This window comes from Bombina bombina, chromosome 2, assembly GCF_027579735.1.
Source record: "Bombina bombina isolate aBomBom1 chromosome 2, aBomBom1.pri, whole genome shotgun sequence".
In the NCBI taxonomy this organism is placed as follows: domain Eukaryota; kingdom Metazoa; phylum Chordata; class Amphibia; order Anura; family Bombinatoridae; genus Bombina; species Bombina bombina.
The window spans coordinates 1,000,709,174-1,000,733,389 of record NC_069500.1 but is presented as its reverse complement, the minus strand read 5'-3'; the positions used below and the strand labels follow the sequence as shown (position 1 = coordinate 1,000,733,389).

At 40.7% G+C, this 24,216-nt stretch overlaps 1 protein-coding gene across 3 annotated transcripts in view; it reads right to left on the bottom strand.

Moving 5' to 3' along the window:
• Positions 1–24,216, bottom strand: part of ALPK1 (alpha kinase 1) — a 527,820-nt gene that overhangs the window by 461,805 nt on the left and 41,799 nt on the right. Inside the window, exon 1 of one of the 3 annotated variants that reach the window (XM_053703557.1) lies at positions 20,019–20,088. The exons of the other annotated variants lie outside the window; for them this stretch is intronic. The gene's annotated coding sequence lies outside the window, so the exon portion shown is untranslated. Of the gene's footprint in view, positions 1–20,018; positions 20,089–24,216 lie in introns of those variants that run through there. 3 annotated transcript variants of the gene reach the window in all.

Genomic DNA, 24,216 nt, shown 5'->3' with positions numbered 1-24,216 from the left:
TGCCCCGCAAAGGGCCCTGTTCAGGGCTGGTAAGGTAAAAGAGCTTTGAACTTTAGTAATTTAGAATAGGGTAGGGCATTTTTTTATTTTGGGGGGCTTTGTTATTTTATTAGGGGGCTTAGAGTAGGTGTATTTAGTTTAAAATTGTTGTAATATTTTTCTTATGTTTGTAAATATTTTTTTATTTTTTGTAACTTAGTTCTTTTTTATTTTTTGTACTTTAGCTAGTTTATTTAATTGTATTTATTTGTAGCAATTGCATTTAATTAATTTATTGATAGTGTAGTGTTAGGTTAATTGTAGGTAATTGTAGGTAGTTTATTTAATGTATTTATTGATAGTCTAGTGTTAGGTTTATTTGTAACTTAGGTTAGGATTTCTTTTACAGGTAAATTTTGTAATTATTTTAACTAGGTAGCTATTAAATAGTTCTTAACTATTTAATAGCTATTGTACCTGGTTAAAATAAATACAAAGTTACCTGTAAAATAAATATTAATCCTAAAATAGCTATAATATAATTATAATTTATATTGTAGCTATATTAGGATTTATTTTACAGGTAAGTATTTAGCTTTAAATTGGAATAATTTATTTAATAAGAGTTAATTAATTTCGTTAGATTTAAATTATATTTAATTAAGGGGGGTGTTAGTATTAGGGTTAGACTTAGCTTTAGGGGTTAATCCATTTATTAGAATAGCGGTGAGCTCCGGTCGGCAGATTAGGGGTTAATAATTGAAGTTAGGTGTCGGCGATGTTAGGGAGGGCAGATTAGGGGTTAATACTATTTATTATAGGGTTAGTGAGGCGGATTAGGGGTTAATATCTTTATTATAGTAGCGCTCAGGTCCGCTCGGCAGATTAGGGGTTAATAAGTGTAGGCAGGTGGAGGCGACGTTGTGGGGGGCAGATTAGGGGTTAATAAATATAATATAGGGGTCGGCGATGTTAGGGAAGCAGATTAGGGGTACATAGGGATAATGTAAGTAGCGGCGGTTTACGGAGCGGCAGATTAGGGGTTAATAATAATATGCAGGGGTCAGCGATAGCGGGGGCGGCAGATTAGGGGTTAATAAGTGTAAGGTTAGGGGTGTTTAGACTCGGGGTACATGTTAGAGTGTTAAGTGCAGACGTAGGAAGGGTTACCGCATAGCAAACAATGGGGCTGCGTTAGGAGCTGAACGCGGCTTTTTTGCAGGTGTTAGGTTTTTTTTCAGCTCAAACAGCCCCATTGTTTCCTATGGGGGAATTGTGCACGAGCACGTTTTTGAGGCTGGCCGCGTCCGTAAGCAACTCTGGTATCGAGAGTTGAAGCTGCGTTAAAAATGCTCTACGCTCCTTTTTTGGAGCCTAACGCAGCCTTTATGTGGACTCTCGATACCAGAGTTAGTTTTATGGTGCGGCCAGAAAAAAGCCGGCGTTAGTTTTTCGGGTCGTTACCGACAAAACTCCAAATCTAGGCCTTTATGCGCAAAACCTCAATAAAAGATTATTGAAATTAAAAAAAAAATCCCTATATTTTAAAATAAAATCCACAACCAAGGTGGGATATTTATATTTGATAACTCTCCACCAATGCAAGGGGCCTCTTAAAGTAAGCCTGGACTTTATTCTAACATAATAATTTCGGGAATATCAATATGCAATGGTAAATAACCAGCTATCAGGTTAGGGGAAAAATATCTAGTTTGCTCTTAGAATAACAGATATATACTTAGAGGTTGATTTTGGTACATATTACAATTAATTAAAAATAAATATAAAAAAAAAAAGTCATAAGTGCTAAGGACTATATATCAATAACAGGACAAAGTCTTACACATTTATCTATATAGCACATATAATCAGCAATAACAAGCTATCCGCTAGTAATTGTGCAAATAGATAATATTGCACATTATTTCATATAACAAATTCCATCAATCTAGGGCTAGGTGTAAATAACAAGCTGGGCACTATATCATGCAAAGCATAGTCCCAAATCACCTGATTTAATATAAACAATCCAAATAATAGCTCCTATTTTATTTTTGGGTTGCATATAAACCAGGAGTAGTTGTAAACTCATACTATACTGAAAAAGTGAAAAGTAAACATTTGTAGACGTCCTTTAGGATAAGGGCGTAACCATAAAACACAATACCTTGTGCATAAGCTCATCGGAGTGAAACAGATGGTGCCGTGCACAGACCAACTAATTGCAAACCAACTAATCGATTATGAGATTCGTTGACAACTATTTTCATAATCGATTATCAATTATATTGACTAGTTGTTGCAGCTCTAATGGATTTAACATGTAGCATACTCTACATGCAGTAAAAAGTTAACATGTACGCTTACATATCAATATAACTGAGAAAAAAAAGTAAATTTATGCTTACCTGATAAATTAATTTCTTCTATGGTAAGACGAGTCCACGGATTCATCCTTTACTTGTGGGATCATATTATCCTTCTGCTAACAGGAAGTGGCAAAGAGCACCACAGCAGAGCTGTCTATATAGCTCCTCCCTTAGCTCCACCCCCCAGTCATAGGAAGAAAAAGGAGAAACTACAAGGTGCAGAGGTGACTGAAGTTTAAATCAAAAAAATATAATCTGTCTTAAAATGACAGGGCGGGTCGTGGACTCGTCTTACCATAGAAGAAATTAATTTATCAGGTAAGCATAAATTTACTTTTCTTCTATAAAGGTAAGACGAGTCCACGGATTCATCCTTTACTTGTGGGATACAATACCAAAGCTACAGGACACGGATGAATGGGAGGGACAAGACAGATGATTAAATAGAAGGCACCACTGCTTAAAGAACTTTTTTCCCAAAAATAGCCTCCGAAGAAGCAAAGGTATCAAATTTGTAAAATTTGGAAAAGGTATGAAGCGAAGACCAAGTCGCAGCCTTACAAATCTGTTCAACAGAAGCATCATTTTTAAAAGCCCATGTGGAAGCCACCGCTCTAGTAGAGTGAGCTGTAATTCTTTCAGGAGGCTGCTGTCCAGCAGTCTCGTATGCCAAACGGATGATACTTTTCAGCCAAAAGGCAAGAGAGGTAGCCGTAGCTTTTTGACCTCTACGTTTTCCAGAATAGACAACAAACAAAGAAGATGTTTGATGGAAATCTTTGGTCGCTTGCAAGTAAAACTTTAAAGCACGAACCACATCCAAGTTGTGCAATAGATGCTCCTTCTTAGAGGAAGGATTAGGACACAGAGAAGGAACAACAATTTTCTGATTAATATTCTTATTAGTAACAACCTTAGGAAGGAATCCAGGTTTGGTACGCAAAACCACCTTATCAGCATGGAAAACAAGATAAGGCGAGTCACATTGCAATGCAGATAGTTCAGAAACTCTTCGAGCCGAAGAGATAGCAACTAAAAACAGAACTTTCCAAGATAGAAGCTTAATATCTATGGAATGCATAGGTTCAAACGGAACCCCTTGAAGAACTTTAAGAACTAAATTCAAACTCCATAGCGGAGCAACAGGTTTAAACACAGGCTTGATTCTAACTAAAGCCTGAAAGAACGACTGAACGTCTGGAACATCTGCCAGACGTTTGTGCAGTAGAATTGATAAAGCAGATATCTGTCCCTTTAAGGAACTAGCTGATAGCCCCTTCTCCAATCCTTCTTGGAGAAAGGACAAAATCCTAGGAATCCTGATCTTACTCCATGAGTAGCCTTTGGATTTGCACCAATAAAGATATTTACGCCATATCTTATGATAAATTTTCCTGGTGACAGGCTTTCGAGCCTGAATCAAGGTATCTATGACCGACTCCGAGAAACCCCGCTTGGATAAGATCAAGCGTTCAATCTCAAAGCAGTCAGCCGCAGAGAAACTAGATTTGTATGCTGGAACGGACCTTGAATCAGAAGGTCCTGTCTCAGTGGCAGAGTCCATGGTGGAAGAGATGACATGTCCACCAGGTCTGCATACCAAGTCCTGCATGGCCACGCAGGTGCTATCAAAAACACAGAAGCTCTCTCCTGTTTGATTCTGGTAATCAAACAAGGAAGGAGAGGAAATGGTAGAAACACATAAGCCAGGTTGAACGACCAGGGTACTGCTAGAGCATCTATCAGTACTGCCTGAGGGTCCCTTGACCTGGACCCGTAACAAGGAAGTTTGGCGTTCTGACGAGACGCCATCAGATTCAATTCTGGGGTGCCCCATTGCTGAATCAATTGTGCAAACACCTCCGGATGGAGTTACCACTCCCCCGGATGAAAAGCCTGACGACTTAGAAAATCCGCTTCCCAGTTCTCCACCCCTGGGATATAGATTGCTAATAGATGGCAAGAGTGAGTCTCTGCCCATCTAATTATTTTGGTAACCTCTATCATCGCTAGAGAACTTTTTGTTCCCCCTTGATGATTGATATATGCCACAGTCGTGAAATTGTCCGACTGGAATCTTATGAATCTGGCCGACGCCAGCTGAGGCCATGCCTGAAGCGCGTTGAATATCGCTCTCAGTTCTAGAATATTTATCGGGAGGAGAGCCTCCTCCCGAGTCCACAAACCCTGAGCTTTCAGGGAATTCCAGACTGCACCCCAGCCCAATAGGCTGGCGTCCGTCGTCACTATGACCCACGCTGGCCTGCGGAAACACATTCCCTTGGACAGATGATCCTGTGACAACCACCAAAGAAGAGAGTCTCTGGTCTCTTGGTCCAGATTTATCTGAGGAGATAAATCTGCATAATCCCCATTCCACTGTCTGAGCATGCAAAGTTGCAGTGGTCTGAGATGCAAGCGAGCAAACGGAACTATGTCCATTGCCGCTACCATTAAGCCGATTACCTCCATACACTGAGCCACTGACGGCCAAGGAATGGAATGAAGAGCTCGGCAGATGGATAAAATTTTTGATTTCCTGACCTCCGTCAGAAATATTTTCAGATCCACCAAATCTATCAGAGTTCTCAGGAATGGAACTCTTGTGAGAGGGATAAGTGAACTCTTTTTTACGCTCACCTTCCACCCGTGAGATCTTAGAAAAGCCAACACAATGTCCGTGTGAGACTTGGCTAGTTGGTAAGTCGACGCCTGGATTAAGATATCGTCCAGATAAGACACCACAGCTATGCCCCGCGGCCTTAGAACCGCCAGAAGGGACCCTAGCACCTTTGTGAAAATTCTGGGAGCCGTGGCTAACCCGAAGGGAAGAGCCACAAACTGGTAATGCTGTCCAGAAAGGCAAACCTGAGAAACTGGTGATGATCTTTGTGGATAGGAATGTGTAGATACGCATCCTTTAAATCCACGGTGGTCATATATTGACCCTCCTGGATCATCGGCAAAATAGTCCGAATGGTCTCCATCTTGAAGGATGGGACTCTGAGGAATTTGTTTAGGATCTTGAGATCCAAAATTGGTCTGAAGGTTCCCTCTTTTTTGGGAACCACAAACAGATTGGAGTAGAACCCTTGCCCCTGTTCTGTTTTCGGAACTAGGCAGATCACTCCCATGGTATATAGGTCTTCTACACAGCATAAGAACGCCTCTCTTTTTGTCTGGTTTACAGACAATTGAGAAAGATGGAATCTCCCCCTTGCCGGAGAATCTTTGAAATCTAGAAGATACCCCTGAGTCACGATTTCTAAAGCCCAGGAGTCCTGAACATCTCTTGCCCAAGCCTGAGCGAAGAGAGAAAGTCTGCCCCCTACTAGATCCGGTCCCGGATCGGGGGCTACCCCTTCATGCTGTCTTGGTGGCAGCAGTGGGCTTCTTGGCCTGTTTACCCTTGTTTCAAGTCTGGTTAGGTCTCCAGACTGACTTGGATTGAGCAAAATTCCCCTCTTGCTTTGCGGCAGGGGAAGAGGTAGAGGGACCACCTTTGAAGTTTCGAAAGGAACGAAAATTATTTTGTTTGGTCCTCATCTTATTCGTCTTATCCTGAGGAAGGGCATGGCCTTTCCCTTCAGTGATTTCTGACATGATCTCTTTCAGTTCAGGCCCGAATAGGGTCTTACCCTTGAAAGGGATGGCTAAAAGCTTAGCCTTTGATGACACATCAGCAGATCAGGACTTAAGCCATAACGCTCTACGCGCTAAAATGGCAAAACCTGAATTCTTTGCCGCTAATTTAGCCAGTTGAAAAGCGGCATCTGTAATGAAAGAATTATCTAGCTTGAGAGCCCTAATTCTATCCAGAATATCATCTAATGGGGTCTCAACCTGAAGAGCTTCTTCCAGAGCTTCGAACCAAAAGGACGCTGCAGTAGTTACAGGAACAATGCACGCTATAGGTTGGAGAAGAAAACCTTGATGAACAAATATTTTCTTCAGGAGACCCTCTAATTTTTTATCCATAGGATCTTTGAAAGCACAACTGTCCTCAATAGGTATAGTTGTACGCTTAGCCAGGGTAGAAATAGCTCCCTCCACCTTAGGGACCGTCTGCCACGAGTCCCGCACGGCGTCTGATATGGGAAACATTTTCTTAAAAGTAGGAGGGGGAGTGAACGGAATACCTGGTCTATCCCACTCCTTAGTAACAATGTCCGAAATCCTCTTAGGGACCGGAAAAACATCAGTGTAGACAGGAACCTCTAGGAATCTGTCCATTTTACACAATTTCTCTGGAACTACAATAGGGTCACAATTATCCAGAGTCGCTAAAACCTCCCTGAGCAATAAGCGGAGGTGTTCTAGTTTAAATTTAAAAGCTGTCATATCTGAGTCTGTCTGAGGGAACATATTTCCTGAATCAGAAATCTCTCCCTCAGCCAGCAAATCCCTCACTTCAGAACATTGTGAGGGTACATCGGATATGGCTAATAAAGCGTCAGAGGGCTCAGCGTTTGTTCTCACACCAGACCTACTGCACTTCCCCTGCAACCCAGGCAGCTTAGATAAAAACCTCTGTGAGGGTAGTATTCATAACTGCGGCCATATCTTGCAGGGTGAAAGAATTAGATGCACTAGAAGTACTTGGCGTCGCTTGTGCGGGCGTTAATGGTTGTGACACTTTGGGAGAATTAGATGGCATAACCTGATTCCCTTCTGACTGAGAATCATCCTGCGACATACTTTTAGTAGCTAAAATATGTTCTTTACAATTTATTGACCTTTCAGTGCATGAGGGACACATTCTAAGTGGAGGTTCCACAATGGCTTCTAAACATATTGAACATTGACTTTCCTCAATGTCAGACATGTTGAACAGGCTAGTAATGACTACAAACAAGCATGAAAACACTTTATTTAGTGAAAAAAATAACAATCTTAAAAAACGGTACTGCGCCTTTAAGAGAAAAAAAGCATACACGTTCTGCAAAACAGCCTAAACATGCACCAAATTTTTCAAAATTTTGTAAGCAGACACAATATATGTAGTTAAGATTGCCCCACAAGGTATTTTAACAATTAACCCTTTAATGTGCAAACCGGATTGAAAATAGGCCCAGATCCGGAAAAAACACCCTCAGCACCTTGCCACAGCCCTGCTGTGGCCCTACCTGCCCTCAGGGATAGTAAATGTGGGGTTAAAGCTTCGATTTGGCCCAAAACATCCACCAGGGCCCTCAGGAGTTAGAGCTTGCTGCTTGCTGAGAGAAACTTACTGCGCATCTGAGGCGCGAAAATAGGCCCCGCCCATCTCACTCGATGTCTCCAGCCTCAAAGAACCGCACCAGAGCGGTTATAACTAGCCATGTGGGTTCTGAGACCCAGAAATTAAGCCATGTGTGCCCTCAATAAAGTTGCCCAAAACGTTATTGCCCACAAAACGTCAAAGCACTCCCAGATCATAAAAACGTTTGCCCACAAACATTTACAAGTCAGTGTCAACCATATTTGTAATTGGCCCCTTATGCAAGCTTAGTAATGCCCTTCTTATTAGCTCTAGGATTACTGCTTACCCTTACCCTCCTGGGTATAATGTCAGCCTTTCTGAAATACACAGTCTCTCCAGAAAAATATGACTGAACATACCTCACTGCTGCATAGCATGAAAACGTTCCTCACACTGAAGTTTCCTGTACTCCTCAGCCTCTGTGGGAACAGCAATGGATCTTAGTTACAAATGCTAAGATCATCATCCTCCAGGCAGCAGTCTTCATCCATCTGCTGCCTGAGAGTAAATAGTACACACCGGTACCATTTAAAATAACAAACTCTTGCTTGAAGAAATTAAAAAAACTAATATTTTATCACCTCTTTCACTTTACCCTTCTTAGTACTTAGAGTAGGCAAAGAGAATGACTGGGGGGTGGAGCTAAGGGAGGAGCTATATAGACAGCTCTGCTGTGGTGCTCTTTGCCACTTCCTGTTAGCAGGAGGATAATATCCCACAAGTAAAGGATGAATCTGTGGACTTGTCTTACCTTTATAGAAGAAAATTAAATTAAAGAAACAATTATAGAATTGTATACTCTTTGCCTTAATCCTGTGTAAACTAGTGAAAGAGGCACCATTAGAATATACAGATAAAGGCCAATAAGCAGAAGCTTCTGTATATTGTAATTAATTTCTGCTTTTTGGTGACAAGGTGAGATATAGAGCCAGCATATAGAAATTTCTGTATTTTAAATTTATTAGTTGTGTTCCAGACTCTGCCACCCAAAATAATTACTTAATTACTCAAGATGTTGAACCTGCCCTTGTAGAATGAGCCAAAATCCCTTCTAGGACCAGAACTCTCTTTAGCCGTTATGCCTTAATGATGCATTGTAATACCTAAACTGAAAATATTTTCTGGTGAAAGAACTTCATGACATCCATGTAAAAACAGTTGACCTATTTTTATACAGGATGTGTCAATATGAGATAAGATCCAGTCTACACAGTACTAGGGTTGCCACCTGTCCCTTAAAATACAGAATACATATAAGTTACACATGCTGCAGGGTGTGCAGGGAGGAATATGAATAGTGCTGTCCAGAAACACAATACATGTTTCTCCCTGCACACCCTGCAGCATGTGTAACTCATAAGTGTCCAGGAAAACATGGCTGAGGTGGCAACCCTAACAGTGGCTCACCATTGTCTTACCAGAACAATATGGCAGCAGATAACCTGGAAAGTATGAAAACTTTATTTTTTTGAAGAAAATAAGGGAGACTAAAGAGACTAACAGGAAATTGACTTACTTTACACAGGAAATCAACAAATTATACAGTAGTCACTTCTAAGCATTGAGACGTTATTTGGTTAGATTACACACCCCTTCCTTTAAATATCACTACTTAGTAAAGGTGCCTTCACTAGCATTCTATACAAAATGTGCTTAACAGATGAATGTGCTCTCACTAACCTTTTCCTGAATGTTCTTACATGACAAACGTGGTCTCTTCAATGACCCTACACAATAAAAAGGTAGCCTTGCCAATTATCTTTAAAACATGTGAAAGAAGCAGGCTTTATCCTCTGTCTATTGCATGCCCATACTCTACTAAAGAGGTAGCTAGAACTTAACTGGTCAAGTTCCATCACCTGGATGCCACTATATGATGAATCTTGGCTACTGTTTTTTTGTTTTGTTTTTTTTTTTTAATTCTTTTTATTGCAGAAACACAGGTACACAAACAAGTGAGTATGCATATGCATGTACAGGGTAGAGCAAGAACAATATTACAATTCACAGTCTAAAATAAGTGCTTGATACTAAACAGCATAGCACTATTAGTAGTGATAAAATTGTTATAGTTTGAGACAGAAAAACATCAGTTTCTATTTTCAGATATATGGGCTGTACAAGCTTGATCACATGATCGTTGTGCTATATAAAATTAATTGATGCAGTTAGAGGTATATAAGAGCTAGTCAAGCACCATTTGATGTGAAACCCGTGCTTCTTGGTTTTATAATAATAATAATAAAATAAAAGAAACTAAAATAAAATAAAACAGAACAAAGCAAACACAGCTTTTACAATTTAACATTTAGTTTCCCCCTATTGCTCCATAGCACAGAAATGTGGTTCGCAGATCACAAGAGCAAAAACAGAATTTATGCTTACCTGATAAATTACTTTCTCCAACGGTGTGTCCGGTCCACGGCGTCATCCATTACTTGTGGGATATTCTCCTCCCCTACAGGGAAAGGCAAGGAGAGCACACAGCAGAGCTGTCCATATAGCTCCCCCTCTAGCTCCGCCCCCCAGTCATTCGACCGACGGTTAGGAGAAAAAGGAGAAACTATAGGGTGCCGTGGTGACTGTAGTGTATAAAGACAAAAAAAATTTCAACCTGATTAGGAAAACCAGGGCGGGCCGTGGACCGGACACACCGTTGGAGAAAGTAATTTATCAGGTAAGCATAAATTCTGTTTTCTCCAACATTGGTGTGTCCGGTCCACGGCGTCATCCATTACTTGTGGGAACCAATACCAAAGCTTTAGGACACGGATGAAGGGAGGGAGCAAATCAGGTTACCTAAATGGAAGGCACCACGGCTTGCAAAACCTCTCCCCCAAAAATAGCCTCCGAAGAAGCATAAGTATCAAATTTGTAGAATTTGGCAAAAGTGTGCAGAGAATACCAAGTCGCTGCCTTACATATCTGATCAACAGAAGCCTCGTTCTTGTAGGCCCATGTGGAAGCCACAGCCCTAGTAGAGTGAGCTGTGATTCGGTCAGGAGGCTGTCGTCCGGCAGTCTCATAGGCCAATCGGATAATGCTTTTTAGCCAGAAAGAGAGAGAGGTAGCAGTAGCTTTTTGATCTCTCCTCTTACCAGAGTAAACGACAAACAAAGATGAGGTTTGTCTAAAATCTTTTGTTGCTTCTAAATAGAACTTTAAAGCACGAACAACATCTAAATTGTGTAATAAACGTTCCTTCTTTGAAACTGGTTTCGGACACAGAGAAGGAACAACTATTTCCTGGTTAATATTCTTGTTGGAAACAACTTTTGGAAGAAAACCAGGCTTAGTACGCAAAACAACCTTATCTGAATGGAAAACCAGATAGGGTGGATTACACTGCAAAGCAGATAATTCAGAAACTCTTCTAGCAGAAGAAATAGCACCCAAAAACAGTACTTTCCAAGATAATAACTTAATATTTATGGAATGTAAAGGTTCAAACGGAACCCCTTGAAGAACTGAAAGAACTAAATTTAGACTCCAAGGAGGAGTCATGGTTCTGTAAACAGGCTTGATTCTAACCAAAGCCTGAACAAAAGCTTGTACATCTGGCACAGCTGCCAGTCGTTTGTGTAACAAGACAGATAAAGCAGAAATCTGTCCCTTTAGAGAACTAGCGGACAACCCTTTATCCAAACCTTCTTGGAGAAAGGAGAGAATCCTTGGAATTTTTATTTTACTCCAGGAGAATCCCTTGGATTCACACCAACAGATATATTTACGCCATATTTTATGGTAAATCTTTCTAGTCACAGGTTTTCTGGCTTGGACCAGAGTATCTGTCACAGAATTCGAAAACCCACGTTTGGATAAAATCAAGCGTTCAATTTCCAAGCAGTCAGCTGCAGAGAAACTAGATTTGGATGTTCGAATGGACCTTGTACTAGAAGATCCTGTCTCAAAGGTAGCTTCCATGGTGGAGCCGATGACATATTCACCAGGTCTGCATACCAAGTCCTGCGTGGCCACGCAGGAGCTATCAGAATCACTGAGGCCTTTTCCTGTTTGATCCTGGCTATGAGCCTGGGAAGGAGAGGAAACGGTGGAAACACATACGCTAGGTTGAACGACCAAGGCGCCACTAATGCATCCACTAGAATCGCCTTGGGATCCCTGGATCTGGACCCGTAACAAGGAATCTTGAAGTTCTGACGGGACGCCATTAGATCCATGTCTGGAATGCCCCATAATTGGGTTAACTGAGCAAAGACCTCCGGGTGGAGTTCCCACTCCCCCGGATGGAAAGTCTGACGACTCAAATAGTCCGCCTCCCAGTTGTCTACTCCTGGGATGTGAATAGCAGATAGATGGCAGGAGTGATTCTCTGCCCATTGGATGATCTTGGTTACTTCCTTCATCGCTAGGGAACTCTTTGTTCCCCCCTGATGATTGATGTACGCAACAGTCGTTATGTTGTCCGACTGAAATCTTATGAACCTGGCTTTCGCTAGCTGAGGTCAAGCCAGGAGCGCATTGAATATTGCTCTTAGTTCCAAAATGTTTATCGGGAGAAGCGACTCTTCCCGAGACCATAGGCCCTGAGCTTTCAGGGAGTCCCAGACCGCGCCCCACCCCAAGAGGCTGGCGTCGGTCGTGACAATGACCCACTCCGGTCTGCGGAAACTCATTCCCTGAGACAGGTGATCCTGGGTCAACCACCAGAGAAGTGAGTCCCTGGTTACCTGGTCTACTTGAATTTGGGGAGACAAGTCTGTATAGTCCCCATTCCACTGATTGAGCATGCACAGCTGTAATGGTCTTAGATGAATTCGAGCAAAAGGAACCACGTCCATTGCTGCGACCATTAGTCCTATTACTTCCATGCACCGAGCTATGGAGGGTTGAGGAATAGAATGAAGAACTTGACAAGCGTTTAGAAGCTTTAACTTTCTGACTTCTGTCAGGAAGATCTTCATTTCCATTGAATCTATTATTGTTCCCAGAAATGGAACCCTTGTGGACGGTGACAGTGAACTCTTTTCTATGTTCACCTTCCACCCGTGAGATCTGAGAAAAGCCAACACAATGTCTGTGTGGGCCCTCGCTTTGGAAAGAAATGACGCTTGGATTAGGATGTCGTCTAGATAAGGTGCTACAGCGATGCCCCTCGGCCTTAGGACCGCTAGAAGGGACCCTAGCACCTTTGAGAAAATTCTGGGAGCGGTGGCTAAACCGAATGGAAGAGCCACGTGAAGGATGGAACTCTGAGGAAATTGTTTAATATCTTTAAATCCAGGATTGGCCTGAAAGTTCCCTCTTTTTTGGGAACCACAAACAGGTTTGAGTAAAAACCTAGACCTTGTTCCCCGGAGGGGACTGGGTTTATCACTCCCATCTTTGATAGGTCTCTTACACAATGTAAGAATGCCTGTTTCTTTATCTGGTCTGAAGATAAGTGAGACAGGTGGAATATTCCCTTTGGAGGAAGTCCCTTGAACTCTAGCAGGTATCCCTTGGAGACTATTTCTAGTACCCAGGGATCCGGAACATCTCTTGCCCAAGCCTGAGCGAAGAGAGATAGTCTGCCCCCTACCAGATCCGGTCCCGGATCGGGGGCTACCCCTTCATGCTGTCTTGGTAGCAGCAGCAGGTTTCTTGGTCTGTTTACCCTTGTTCCAGCCTTGCATGGGCTTCCAAGCGGGTTTGGGCTGGGCCGCGTTACCTTCTTGTCTAGCGGCAGTGGAGTTATTAGCCGGTCCGTTCCTGAAATTGTGAAAGGAACGAAAATTAGACTTGTTCTTAGCCTTAAAAGGCCTATCCTGTGGGAGGGCATGGCCCTTACCCCCAGTGATGTCTGAAATAATTTCCTTCAATTCCGGCCCAAAAAGGGTCTTACCCTTGAAAGGAATATTAAGTAACTTAGTCTTGGACGACACATCTGCCGACCAGGATTTTAGCCAAAGCGCCCTCCGCGCTACTATAGCAAAACCTGAGTTTTTCGCCGCCAATTTCGTTATTTGAAAAGCGGCATCCAATATAAAGGAATTAGCTAACTTTAATGCGTGAATTCTGTCCATGACTTCTTCATAGGAAGTCTCTTTCTGGAGCGACCTTTCTAGTTCCTCGAACCAAAAGGACGCCGCTGAAGTGACAGTAATAACACACGTAGCTGGTTGAAGGATGAACCCTTGTTGAACAAAAATCTTTTTTAAGCAATCCTTCCAATTTTTATCCATAGGATCTTTGAAAGCGCAGCTGTCCTCTATAGGAATAGTTGTGCGCTTCGCTAGTGTTGAAAAAGCTCCCTCAACCTTCAGGACCGTCTGCCATGCGTCCCTTCTAGGGTCTACTATGGGAAACATTTTCTTAAATATAGGAGGTGGGGCAAAGGGTACACCTGGCTTCTCCCACTCCTTATCCACTATGCTCGCTACCCTCTTGGGTATTGGAAAGCGTCTTCGTGCACTGGGACCTCTAAAAATTTGTCCAATTTGCACAACTTCTCTGGTACTACTACAGAATCACAGTCATCCAGAGTAGCTAATACCTCCTTAAGCAAAGCGCGGAGATGTTCTAGCTTAAATTTAAATGCTACTATATCAGGTTCTGCCTGTTGAGAAATTTTTCCTGAGTCTGAAATTTCACCCTCAGACAGCCCTTCCCTCACAGCCAATTCCGATTGATGTGAGGGTAAAATAGATAAGGCATCGTCAGCGTCTGATTGTTCATCCTTTTTTTATCTGTATTTAAAACTGAACAATCACGCTTTCTCTGAAATGCTGGCAGTTTGGATAAAATATTTGCTATAGAATTATCCACTACTGCTGTTAATTGTTGCATAGAAATAAGCACTGGCGCGCTAGGTGTCGCCTGCGCGGGCAAAGCTGGTGTAGACACAGAAGGAGAGGATGTAGAATTATCCTCACTACCTTCATTAGATAAATTATCTTGGGCAACATTATGAAATGTAACAGAGCTGTCCTTATTTTGTTTGGACGCTATGGCACAATTATCACAAACACTCAAAGGGGGAACACATTTGTCTCTACACACACAGAACATAGGTTATCTGATGGCATAGACATGTTAAACAGATTTAGGCAGGCAAACAATGCAATAAAAACGATTTTAAACAAAAACGTTACTGTCTCTTTAAATAATAACATTACACACTTTATTTCTGAATGTTCAAAAAACTATGAAGGCAATATCCGATTTTTATGAAATTTGGACCCCAGTGTCTTAATGCTTAGAAAGTATTGCACAGCAAATATGGAGACTCTAGCTCTTAAAACAAGCAAACCAGAGCTAATTGTTGGATTTAACCGTTTTTATACACTACAATCCCTGCTACAGTATTGCTGCAGCATTTTACCTTCCTTAGGGGTCAATCATCCACAGAAATAAGCCTTCTGGAGTCACTTTCTGAGTCACAGGACCCTCTCACATGAAAACTGCATGCACTGCCTTGAAATCAACTGCACAGCTGAAGCACCAAAATGAGGCTTCCTCCCTCAGCACACTAGAGTGAAGGGGCCTTCCTGACTAGATTTAGGTGTCTAAAACATGCCAGATCAATAAAAAACGTTCCCAAGTGTATATGAGCTTATAAAACAGTTCAAATGCCATGATATTGTAATAAAAACCAATCGATTTTGCCCCTAACAGTGTCTACCAGCATAAAAATCAAAAAGGGGAAGCCTGTTATCTTTTTTGCTGAGGTGAAAGAAAAATGGCTTACCATTTTCCCTGAGGGGAAAAATGACTGTCATCTAGCATTAGCCTGTGTTGTTAGAAGGAGACTAGTCATACCTGAAGCAGATGAGTCTGCAAACTGTTACCCCCAACTGAAGTTCTCTTGTTTCAACAGTCCTGCGTGGTAACAGCAATGGATTCTAGTTACTTGTGCTAAAATCATATTCCTCTTAACAGAAATCTTCATCACTTTTCTGTTGTAGAGTAAATAGTACAAGCCAGCACTATTTTAAAATAACAAACTCTTGATAGAAGATATAAAAAACTACAACTAACACCACAAACTCCTCACCATCCCCGAGGAGATGCTACTTGTTCAGAGCGGCAAGGAGAATGACTGGGGGGCGGAGCTAGAGGGGGAGCTATATGGACAGCTCTGCTGTGTGCTCTCCTTGCCTTTCCCTGTAGGGGAGGAGAATATCCCACAAGTAATGGATGACGCCGTGGACCGGACACACCAATGTTGGAGAAAACAGTGATAAAGAGATACACAAATTACCCCTATTAACACCCATGCATGAATTTTCCTGACTTGCTCCCATGCAGAGAGATGGCTATGTATACACCAGTAGACTCGCAGCAGGTATAATAGGTAGTTTCCAAGCTGGGGGGAAATAACTATTATGTTTCAATTTTGTAGCATCAAACACAGTAAAACAAGATTAACAGAACAACAATACCAGATTTAAAGTGTGGCACTTTTGTAGAAATGGGGCTGAGTTATGCTATGCTCCTATTCAAGACTATGTGTGAGATTTAGTTTTCATGGTCCTAAGTCTCAGTTACAAGATTCTAGGGTAATAAGATGTAAATCCAATCGGTAGATAGTCATGAGACTGTCTCTTATCAGGAATAGAATGCCAGTTTCTATCTATGAGCATACAGTATCAGAGAGTTCCCTTAAAGTGTAAAACAATAATAATAAAATAAAGTTAAGGTATGGAGATAGCAGCCTGACATTGTAGTTTTATGTGAAGAATAAAAAAATAAGATAAAATAGTCATCATTGAGACAGTGCATAGATATATATATACATACACTTCAGCTTATTGCTCAGAAAAATGAGGTAACAAAGTGTTTAACCCCTTATGACATGTAGAAAAGGAGTCACCCACTAGAACAAAAATAAAACAAATAGCCAACGGGGCCAGGACTAAAAACCAAACCAAAGAACACATTCAGGAAATGTCTAACATGACAAGGTTTTTCCCACCGACATTACAGATAAAATATAACGGACATGTAAATTAGCCATGTAACAAAAAACTTCTACTATGATAATGAGGCTAATCTACTCATTCAGTCGGATCAAGAGTATGTCCATTCAGCCTATACCCCTTGCTCTGCAATCATATTTTAAGGTATCTCTGACTTGGTAGCCATCCTGTTTCTTTGGGTAATCTGGGGAACCCCAAATAGTAATCGAATCCATCAGTCTTTTCAGTGGGTATATGCGCGCCATAATAGAAAGTCTTGTGGCAGATATTAACAATTGCAGGACCGGTCCTTCCATCAAGTCTGCAGAATGAGCGATCATCCAGCGCCCTGGTAGTACGGAGGGCCGATCTGCTGTCGGTATAGGTAAGCAGGAAGGAACGATATGCAGTGGAGCTTCTATAGAGTAATCACTCAAAGAGGGTTTTGAACTGTAGTAGGTAGCCCCATTCGGCACAGAAGGTGTCCAAGGAGAGCAAATTGGAGCTCTGCCACTGCAGGAGTCAGGCTGTGTATCATCTGACAACATGGAGTCACTTACAGAGTCATGCTTCAACTGTAGTTGACATCGCGGGTCCATAGTAGCGATCACAGGGGTAATTGCCAGCAACGGTTCTTTGTCAGTTCTTATGAGGCAGGACCTCTTAGTTGCCTGGACCGCTGCATGTAGATTTCCGTAATTTAGGAATAAAATCTCAAAAATAGGCATAAAAGTTGCGGTTATCTGTACAGCAATGTCCCATTCTGACTCCATTGCTGATCGCTCACGTGGGTATCAATACCCTAACGCCACCAGGGGCTAGAGCAGGTGATAGGCTCTGCACAGTAGTCCTAATCGGTCGGTGATATCCGTTGCAGGAATACCCGACAAGATATAACTGTGGGGAAGGCGGAATGACAGCAATAAATCAGCTATTATAATGTTTTTTTCGCTCTCAATGTCGGGGCTCTCGTTCTTTGCTGCCGTCGGCTAAGCCCTCCCACCGGAAGTCTCTCCTGTTTTTTTATTTTTATTGAATACCCATACCTTAGCCTCACTCTCATTATTCTAAATGTCTCCTTCTGAAGATATGTGTGACAAATGTTGATTTTGGATGGAAGTACTATATGCCTTTCTTCCTCAATGCCCCTTAGATGCTCTCATCCCTTTTCTGTCTTCAACTTCACTACATAATCACGGTGGCTCTCCTTATTTACGCTTAGATTACGAGTCTTGCATTAGCCTTAAAAAGCAGCGTTGAGAGGTCCCAACGCTGCTTTTTAACGCCCGCTGGTATTACGAGTCTGGCAGGTACAGGTGTACCGCTCACTTTTTTTCCGTGACTCGAGCATACCGCAAATCCACTTACGTCAATTGCGTATCCTATCTTTTCAAAGGGATTTTCCTAACGCCGGTATTACGAGTCTTGGAAAAAGTGAGCGGTAGACCCTCTCCTGTCAAGACTCCTACCGCATTTAAAAGTCAGTAGTTAAGAGTTTTACAAAATAGAGGGGGCGCCCTAATGAGGAGTTATCTATATTCTTAGTGATAATAGAAGTGACTTACTTAGTCCTCTATAGCCATTAATCTAGGCAAGATATAAATCTATGTGAAATAACCTCGTTAGAGAAAGATATATGATGCTTAATGTAGAAGACAAAAATCTAATCTAACACTAAGCATGAAAATCAATACAATATATAAGACACAACCTCCTAGGAGAAAGATATAGATGGAGTGGTATACAATATTAATAGTAAGCAGGTAATATAACCTAGATATAATATATATTTATCACACAACCTCCTAGGAGAAAGATATAAATAAATTGGTATATAATATTATTAAACAAGTGACAGAACCTAAACAGGCAACTTCTCAATATGATATACAGGGAGTGCAGAATTATTAGGCAAGTTGTATTTTTGAGGATTAATTTTATTATTGAACAACAACCATGTTCTCAATGAACCCAAAAAACTCATTAATATCAAAGCTGAATATTTTTGGAAGTAGTTTTTAGTTTGTTTTTAGTTTTAGCTATTTTAGGGGTATATCTGTGTGTGCAGGTGACTATTACTGTGCATAATTATTAGGCAACTTAACAAAAAACAAATATATACCCATTTCAATTATTTATTTTTACCAGTGAAACCAATATAACATCTCAACATTCACAAATATACATTTCTGACATTCAAAAACAAAACAAAAACAAATCAGTGACCAATATAGCCACCTTTCTTTGAAAGGACACTCAAAAGCCTGCCATCCATGGATTCTGTCAGCGTTTTGATCTGTTCACCATCAACATTGCGTGCAGCTGCAACCACAGCCTCCCAGACACCGTTCAGAGAGGTGTACTGTTTTCCCTCCTTGTAAATCTCACATTTGATGATGGACCACAGGTTCTCAATGGGGTTCAGATCAGGTGAACAAGGAGGCCATGTCCTTAGATTTTCTTCTTTTATACCCTTTCTTGCCAGCCACGCTGTGGAGTACTTGGACGCGTGTGATGGAGCATTGTCCTGCATGAAAATCATGTTTTTCTTGAAGGATGCAGACTTCTTCCTGTACCACTGCTTGAAGAAGGTGTCTTCCAGAAACTGGCAGTAGGACTGGGAGTTGAGCTTGACTCCATCCTCAACCCGAAAAGGCCCCACAAGCTCATTTTTGATGATACCAGCCCAAACCAGTACTCCACCTCCACCTTGCTGGCGTCTGAGTCGGACTGGAGCTCTCTGCCCTTTACCAATCCAGCCACGGGCCCATCCATCTGGCCCATCAAGACTCACTCTCATTTCATCAGTCCATAAAACCTTAGAAAAATCAGTCTTGAGATATTTCTTGGCCCAGTCTTGACGTTTCAGCTTGTGTGTCTTGTTCAGTGGTGGTCGTCTTTCAGCCTTTCTTACCTTGGCCATGTCTCTGAGTATTGCACACCTTGTGCTTTTGGGCACTCCAGTGATGTTGCAGCTCTGAAATATGGCCAAACTGGTGGCAAGTGGCATCTTGGCAGCAGCACGCTTGACTTTTCTCAGTTCATGGGCAGTTATTTTGCGCCTTGGTTTTTCCACACGCTTCTTGCGACCCTGTTGACTATTTTGAATGAAACGCTTGATTGTTCGATGATCACGCTTCAGAAGCTTTGCAATTTTAAGAGTGCTGCATCCCTCTGCAAGATATCTCACTATTTTTTACTTTTCTGAGCCTGTCAAGTCCTTCTTTTGACCCATTTTGCCAAAGGAAAGGAAGTTGCCTAATAATTATGCACACCTGATATAGGGTGTTGATGTCATTAGACCACACCCCTTCTCATTACAGAGATGCACATCACCTAATATGCTTAATTGGTAGTAGGCTTTCGAGCCTATACAGCTTGGAGTAAGACAACATGCATAAAGAGGATGATGTGGTCAAAATACTCATTTGCCTAATAATTCTGCACTCCCTGTATGCATGAATTGGACAGTAATTAGATTGTATAATAAAAACTCATATATTGGTAAAAGTCTCTAATGATATGTACTGGGAATCCCTGAAGTGAAGATCAAGGCAGCTATCTGTAGAGATCCAGGCCGGGATCCAAAGCAGCAATCTACAAAGATAAGAGAAGACAGATGCGCCACATGGCCCAATATTGTTTGGTCCAAAAACGTATTAAGCTGTGCAAAGATTGAACTCACATTTGTTTAAGCACCTCAATTAGTGCTATAGAAGCAGTCTGGGATCTCTAACAGTCACCCAGGGGACCATACTCCGGTAGTGGTGTGTTGTCTGTATCAAAATGACATAAAGAGACACAGGTGCCTATATGGCCTAGTATTGTCTTGACAAAGATAGCAGTATAATGAGATAGGATGGTACTCACAATAGTTGTAGCATCTCCTTTGATGCTATAGAGGCAGGATGGGATCAATATGGTCACCCACCAGACTTAGACAAAGGCTCACTGGATACAGATGGAGGTAGGACCACCAGTCATCGGGAATACCAGGATAAGGTGTGCCCTCTCAAGCAGAGGGATAGCAGGCCAGCAAACAAAAAGGTAGCAAGTGTTCAGGATATTTAAAAAAGTTTTATTAAAATCATAAAAACAGGGCAACGCGTTTCTCAGCTCTAGGCTGTTTCATCAGGCTTCATAAAAACATTTGAGAACACTTGCTATATATACACTCTAAATCTAATTAGTCTAAATCAAAATCACCGCTCACTTTTTTTCCATGACTCGAGCATACCGCAAATCCACTTACGTCAATTGCGTATCCTATCTTTTCAAAGGGATTTTCCTAACGCCGGTATTACTAGTCTTGGAAAAAGTGAGCGGTAGACCCTCTCCTGTCAAGACTCCTACCGCATTTAAAAGTCAGTAGTTAAGAGTTTTATGGGCTAACGCCGTAGCATAAAACTCTTAACTAAAGTGCCCCCCCCCCACATCGCAAACACTTAACTAAAATTTTTAACCCCTAATCTGCCGACTGGACATCGCCGCCACTTTAATAAATATATTAACCCCTAAACCGCTGCACTCCCGCCTCACAAACACTAGTTAAATATTATTAACCCCTAATCTGCCGTCCCTAACATCGCCGACACCTACCTACATGTATTAACCCCTAATCTGCCGCCCCCAACGTCGCCGACACTATATTAAATGTATTAACCCCTAAATCTAAGTCTAACCCTAACCCCCCCTAACTTAAATATAATGTAAAAAATCTAAATGAAATTACTACAATTAAATAAATTATTCCTATTTAAAACTAAATACCTACCTATAAAATAAACCCTAAACTAGCTACAATATAACTAATAGTTACATTGTAGCTATTTTAGGATTTATTTTTATTTTACAGGCAACTTTGTATTTATTTTAACTAGGTAGAATAGTTATTAAATAGTTATTAACTATTTAAGAACTACCTAGCTAAAATAAGTACAAATTTACCTGTAAAATAAACCCTAACCTAAGTTACAATTACACCTAACACTACACTATAATTAAATTAATTACCTAAACTAACTACAATTAATTACAATTAAATTAAATAAACTAAAGTACGGAAAAAAAAACCCACTAAATTACAGAAAATAAAAAAATAATTACAAATTTTTAAACTAATTACACCTACTCTAATCCCCCTAATAAAATAAAAAAGCCCCCCAAAATAATAAAAATCCCTACCCTATACTAAATTACAAATAGCCCTTTAAAGGGCATTTTGCGGGGCATTGCCCCACAGTAATCAACTCTTTTACCTGTAAAAAAAATAAAAATACAATACCCCCCCAACATTACAACCCACCACCCACACACCCAACCCCACTCTAAAACCCAATCCCCCCTTAATAAAACCTAACACTAACCCCTTGAAGATCACCCTACCTTGAGACGTCTTCACCCAACCGGGCCGAAGTCCTCTACGAAGCGGAGCGAAGTGGTCCTCCAGACAGGCAGAAGTCTTCATCGAATCCGGATCTTCTATCTTCATCCTTCCAGCGCGGAGTGGGTCCATCTTCAATCCAGCCGACGCGGAGCATCCTCTTCAAACGAAGTCCAACTGAAGAATGACGGTTCCTTTAAATGACGTCATCCAAGATGGCGTCCCTTGAATTCGGCTCCTTAGCTTACATTCAAATAAAGATACCAAGAGAACAAAGACCACGGATTTACCGCATGGCTATTGGCTAAGAGGTGAAAATGTCACCTCTTAGCCAAATTTTTTTTTAGGCGTGGGCTGCTGTAGGAGCTAAGAGCGGCGATCGATTGAAACAAATAAAGGAGCTTTCTACATGAAGTATTTTATACTTCATGAATGAAAGTCCCCTTTCTGACTGTTTCTCTGGTATTTACTAAATAGTAAACCATCTCATCTTACTCTAGGAGATTTAGAGATCTAGCTAGATAAGCCTCCTTGTAGGACTGTGACAGGAAGTAATGGCACAAATGAAGTTTAAAAAAAGAAATAAAAGGTTAAATCCTTTTAAAATAGTGAATAATACATATTGTAATGATTTCTATTAAAGGGACATTATACACTCATTTTTTCTTTGCATAAATGTTTTGTAGATGATCTATTTATATAGCCCATAAAGTTGTTGTTTTTTTTTTAAATGTATAGTTTTGCTTATTTTTAAATAACATTCCTCTGATTTTCAGACTCCTAACCAAGCCTCAAAGTTTTATGAGAATAACGTCGGCTACCTACTCCAGCTTGCTCCTGTTTGTGCAAAGGGTCTTTTCATATGCAAAAGAAGGGAGGTGTCTTATTTCCCACTTACAGTGGGCTTTCCAGCTACCTTTTCAGCAGAGCTAAACTGAGAGCTTCTAAGTAAGTTTTTAAACAGTTTTATACTGGATTTTTATATCAGTTTCTGTGCATCTTTTTCTTTATAGTAGTGTCTATTACATGCAGTTATATGAAAATGAGTGTATACTGTCCCTTTAAGTATAACCCACTGCTTAGTTCTTTTTTTATTACAACAGTTAAACAGACTTTTATAGACCTTTAACTACACAATACAACTGTTAATTAATCAGAAAAATATGTCCTTTGGAGGAACTGCACCTTTAAATAAACAAGTATGTTTCACTCCAGGATAAAATTATCTTATCAAGGTATCAGAGTAATAAAATGATAAATGTCTATTCTCCTAAGGTCACAAAATGCCATACAATGGGTGGCATAGCAGGAACTCCTGCATCTGGCTTTACTTATTGTATATAAAAGCAGTATTGAATACTATCAAACCAAAGAAAAATGAAGTACAAAGGGAAGGAAATAAAATAAAAACAATACCTAGAGTAGTGTTACACATTATAATTCTGCATTACAGAACAAAGTAGGCAACATATTTGTGTAATGCTGTAGAAACCTGTTGTAAAGGCTATTCAATAGCTTGTAAGCTCCAATCAGATTGTTTTCTATTGGCTGCATATGGACTATCTTGTTTAAACTTTTCATCTAATTAGTAAGACCAATAAAATTTTAGACACTATGGCCTAGATTACAAGTGGAGCGCTATTGACAGTGCAGGGTGTGCTATCAATATTGTGAAACCGCGCTAAGATTAGCGTTCAATCTGGTATTAAAATCCATGGCAAAAGAGAATAACCAGATAATGTTTAGCATGGCTGACATCCCTTTAGTGCACCTTATACTATATAGTTGTGAGTTATGTCTTGAACTCAAGTACAAAACATAACAGAGCTAAAAATGTTAGCAACTTGAGACCCGAAGTAAAGTGTTAGGACTACAATAAAAGTATAACAAATCACATTTAAAATAGATTAAAATAAAGTATTATACACATATTTATATATATTAAAGTGATGGTAGTGACTTAGTGCAGTCACTAAGTATAATCTGTCAGGGTATCTGTGAGTAACATTAAATAAACTACAGATGTATCATAAAATCTAATATTTCATTTTTAGCTAAATCCTAATTTGATGTGAATTGGTCTCATCACAGACCAGCCCCAACCCCCTTTTTCCTGATACAATACTTCAGCTAGGAACAAAAGATTTAGCTTTAAAGCTCCTGACTCCACATGAGGTCATTACATGGATCTGATAATCAACCAAGCCAGCATACATCATGGGGTTTGGAGACATTCTGAAAATACAGTTGTTATTAGCACAGACCTGTTAATTGCCTCTAAAACTAGATAAGATCAAGCGTTCAATCTCCAAGCAGTCAGCCGCAGAGAAACTAGATTTGGAT